Source organism: Pteropus vampyrus, unplaced genomic scaffold (assembly GCF_000151845.1).
Source record: "Pteropus vampyrus isolate Shadow unplaced genomic scaffold, Pvam_2.0 Scaffold108, whole genome shotgun sequence".
Lineage (NCBI taxonomy): Eukaryota > Metazoa > Chordata > Mammalia > Chiroptera > Pteropodidae > Pteropus > Pteropus vampyrus.
The window spans coordinates 2,506,311-2,511,620 of NW_011888889.1; positions in this window are offsets into that span (position 1 = coordinate 2,506,311).

Sequence of the window (5,310 nt, forward strand, 5' to 3'; positions counted from 1 at the left end):
TGCCATATCATGGGCTCAGTACTGGTCTTTGTTGCTGGCAGGTAAGATATTTAGAGAAAGCAGTGGCTAGATTCATTATGGAAAATGGGAGCCCATACTGCTGGGCTGATGCCTAACCTCTATCTTTGTCATCATTGTTGCTTTTTAATATGGCCACTGTTCCAGCATTGGACTGGCCAATGACAGCTGGCTGTCATCAACTGGCTGAGCTAGTCTATCTACTTGGTTGATCAGTGCCTCTTCCACGGTGGGGGCCCTTGGATTGGTGTTAATTTTTAATCCAAAGATCTTCGCACTTTATATTCACTCCTATCTATCTATCTATCTATCTATCTATCTATCTATCTATCTATCTATCTATCTATCATCTATTATCTATCTATCTTTCATCATCTATCTATATCTATCTGTCATCTATCCATATTTCTATCTGTCAGACATCTTTGTCTTTCATCTTTCAACCTTTTTTCTTCTAGGATTTTGATCGACTAGCCAGACTATTCATAAGTCCTTATATGTTCTAATCTCAGGCCACTTCTGTATCACACAAAGTAGAGACCAGATGCACTGTCCCAAACACTGTCTATTAGGAGGATTTTCTCTGATTTAAGCTGTAGTGGCTTGCAGCCACATGTTGAGCTGACCCATCCGTAAATCAAGCTTGGGCATTTTCATCCTTTATCAGTAATTCCTCAGAGATGTCCCTCTGGGCCATGGGAGTAAGCTGAGGAAGAGGTGTCAGTACAACAATGGTAAATGACGAGAGTCTGAGTTGAGTTGTTGAGTCAGGCTCATGATGAGAAATTTTAGCCATATGGTCACTTGGTATTCCATAGTCAGATTTTCAATTTGTACAATGGCTCAGAATCATGCTGAGTTGCCTTTCAAAAGACATATATTCTCTATTACAAATTGTATGACCTTGCTCCAGTATCCCAGGGCCTATACTGTGATTTTCCCACTGGGACTTTCCACAAATTCCATACAATGTCTTTTCCCATCACTGATATCTCTAATACAAAAGGGCTCAAGTGGTAGGGTGCAGCACGGACCTGACAGGCAGTCCTGGAATCTGTTGCTTGCTTAAGGGTATCTTTGATTTGATTTGATTTTAACTCTATTACTTTTTTAGCACCATTTCCAAGGGCTGTGAGCAAGGATCTGAGCAAAATGCCTTCACAGTGTGGCAGCTCTGCCTGTGCTGTCAGAGAAGGCACCTGAAATGGATTTTAGGAAAGGTTTTTTCTACTCTGTGGTTCTTGAGCAACAGTTCTCTATTGCTCTCAATAGATTAAAAATGGTTATATCTATAATGGACATCCTAATGATGATAGTGGTGTTGTGTGTGTGTTCAGGTGTGTGTGAGAGAGAGTTTAATAAAAGAGGGGGATACAGAAAGAAAGAGTGAAGGATGGCAGAAAGTCCTCCAAATTGGCTGTTTATTAAAGTTAAGAAGTGGTAATGAATTATTCTTTTGTATTTCTACTTCTCAGAGAGACAAGACTGAGCCCAGATCTCCAGTATACGATTTCAATACACTACACATAAATAAATATAAGGTAAAAATATAGAAATGGTGAAACATAGATACTATTACCTTTATTTATGAGAAGAGGAAAATACGTACTATTTATTTAGTCTAAGAGTATAAAAATTAGAATTTTTAGAATTTAAAATTATCTTAGCTATCACCTAGTTCAATCTCTCCATTTTATAAATGAGGGAAATCTTTTATCTTATTGACTTTTTTCAATAAAGACATGAAGCATTTTGTTGTTTATAAGTTAGTAAATGTATCCATATACTTTTATAAGTCTCTTTTATGATTTTGGACAGTAATGATGAAATTAGTATGTTTTGATCTTTGTGCAAGTTGTTCAGAAAGAACTTAAAAGAAGTATTTAGGAAAATCCAAGTGCTGAAACATTTAAGATATGCTTGTGGTCTCAGTTTTGTGTGATTGTCAGCCAGGAAGTTTTCTGATTAAGATGGCTTGCCAATTCTCTGACAAATACATTATTTATTACACTAATGGGGATTTCCTATTTGAGATGTTAAAGACAAAATGTTACTGATATTTCCCTTAAAATAAATGACATAGAGCAATTGATGCATTCTAATAAATTAAAATCTAGGACAAGTCAGAGATCCATGAAAAACATACAGGTATTTTATTGGTAAAAACTTATTGAGATAAACTAAATTTCATTGGATCAGATATTTTTATTCATTATTGAGAAAATTGACACTGGATGTCAATGAAGTTATATTTCTTTTTTTTTTGGGTCTAATATCGTGCAAGAATGAAATAACTTTTAGCAAGGACTGAATTTTGTCGGATTAAAATGGCAGTTAGAATCTCACAGTTATGTGCACACATTTTAGAATGTCGTTAGTTTCCTGAGATATAAAGAAATTTCTGCATACTTGTGTGTGTGTGTGTGTGTGTGTGTGTGTGTGTGTGTGTGTGTGTATTTCCATATAGTAGTCCCTACAATGAGAGATGGGTTCCAAGTAGCTAGTAAAAAATATATACATGTAAGTAAATTAACAAATACTCTAAATTACACCTAAATTCTACCAGACAGCAAGAGTGTGAAACAAATTTTAATAATTGCATATTTGTACTTTGTTTTAAAATTAAAATAGATTTTAAAATTACAGATTGTGATATGTGCTGTAAAGAAAAAGAATAAGGTACTATAAGAAAACATAGATACATTTCCTTTAGTTGACATAATCATAAAAAGCCTTTTTGAAAGATGACTAGGATTTAGACAGACAAGGAAAATGTGTAGTTTGTGTGTGGGAAGAAGGATGTGTATAGATAGCAATACAAGCAATCTAGGGAAGAGCATGAAAAAGGCCTTGCAGTTGGGAAAGATCACGATATGTTCAAAAAAACTAAAAGGCTAAGATGACCAGCTAGTGAGGACAAGTAGAACCAGAGATGAGATTGAAGAGGCTGACATGGATGGACTACATGCTCATCCACATGGCAGGGCTTTGTGGGCCACACTAAGCTGAGTCTTATTTTGATGCAGTGGGAAGTCACAGAAGGATTTTAAATAGAAGAGTGACACTGTTTTATCTGTATCTTTAAAAGATCACATTGGTTGCGATATGGACATTGCTTTGGATTGAGGTAAGAGTGTGAGAAGGTAGACATTGTTAGAAAACAATAGGATTAGTCTAGGTGAGACTTGAAATAGCTTGGACTGGGGTGTTGGCAATGCAAATGGAGAGTAATGGATAATTTCAAGGTAATCTGAGAGTAGAATCAGTCTTACTAATATATTAAATGTGGGGATGAGAGAGATATATCAAAATGATCTTTAGGGGATGAGTGGAAGATGATGGTATCGTCTACTGAAATAATGTGAGTCTAGAGGAGAAATTATCTTGGAAGAAAATCAAGACTTTAGTTCTGGAAATGTTAATTTTGTGATGCAGTGAGATAATCAAGTGAATGGGTCAAGTAAGCAATTCAAAATGTAGGTCTAGTAGTGTGGGTTAGTGATATAATTCAAGGAGTTATTGGCATATAGGTGGGTAGTGAGAACAAAATAAAAGTTCTGAGTCACATCAGGTCAAGCGGAAAATAAAGGATCATCTGCAGAGAGGGAAGGAGATGTTAGATAAGAAAATTAGTAAAGTTTTGTATCATATAAACCAAGAAAAGAGCATTTCCAGGAGGGAGCAATCAACTGTGTTATGTGTTACTGAGGAGTCGAATAGGGAACATGGAAGTCAATGGTCAATTTAGGAGGAGACTTCAAGAACAAGAGGGACAGATATTGGATTAGAGTTGACTGAAGAGTAAAAGGAAGATGCTGAAGTGGAGAAAAGATGTAGAGACAACTGTGGTGGACAACATTGGTTGGCTATCTCATTGCTATTTCCTCAGCGCTAATAGAATCTCAGTTTTTTCAATGATATCTGAGAGGTCAAGTTCCTTAAGGGAGTGAATTGAAATTTTCCAAATCAACCATGGTGGTCTCATACACCTTGCCACATGATCGGGTTAGCCACGAACATTTTACACATTCTGGCTAATATCATCCTTTAAGTCTTAACTTATGCTAACACTAACATTCTAACAAGTTGCTCATGATCAGTACTGGAGTTGAAAGACCCCAAAATTGAAGCTGTTTTGTTAAGAGTGTGAGAAGATAGACATTGTTAGAAGACAATTGTGTTAGTCTAGGTGACAGTTGGAATAGCTTAGACTGAGGTGTTGGCCGTGCAAATGACAGGCACATTCTTAACAAAACAGCTTCTGTTTTAGGGTCTTTCAATACTCCAGTACTGATCATGAGCAATTACTCTATTTAACTTAAAAACATTTCTATTATCAAATATAATTATAATTATTACAATTTATTGCTTTATTTCTACATGCCAAACATTGTGCAATGTGCTCTATGTATACTATTTCTGCTAAGCCTTCAACAATCTTGTGAGGCATAATTACTTTTATTTTTCAGACAAGTTACCCAAGACAGAGAAATTAAAATTGTGTCCAAGGTCACAGTCAGGTAAGTGTGAAACACAGTCATTGACTTATTCAATCCATCAGAACTTTTCACTTGCTACGCAATAGAACACACTTTCTATTGCATGTACTGAAGGGGTGTTTTACTCTTGCACTCGTCTACACTTGCCTATTTTCTCCCTTGCTGAGACCTGCCTTTTTGATTCTCTTGGCATTCATCCAACTATTACACACAAAGATTAAATATGTTGATTTTTACCAGGTAGACTCTATGGAATGATAAGCTTTTCCTGAAGATATTGGCAGAGGGGATTGAGATATTTAAGAGCTGACCAAAATAAGAAGCTTTAATTAAGAAATTTTTTACCTTACAATTTCATACGATTAAAAGGAAGAAATTCACTATATGTTAATAATGCAATCAAATAAATATATAAAATTATACAGCACTCACAGAGAGCCTGATTTTGGCGGAATATTTTAATTTTCTTTTTGAGAATATGCAAATATATAGTGTTTCCAAAGACGTGCAGTAGTTAATTAGGGCAAAGTGTACTCTGCTAGGAATCAGATAGCTGCAGTTATATTTAAGGCTCTAGCACTCTGAGACCTGAGCAGAGCTCATAACTTTTTAAAACCTGTTTCCTCGTCAATAAAATAGACATAGAACTGTTTTGTTTTCAAGATTGAAATTCATATGAAAGAAAGTAAAACCAAGTTTTCTGATCATGGTAAAGCATTCACACAACAAGCGGTAATTTAATGTCTATTGTGTTTCAGGTACTATGGTCACCTATGGTTACTGTGGATGGTGG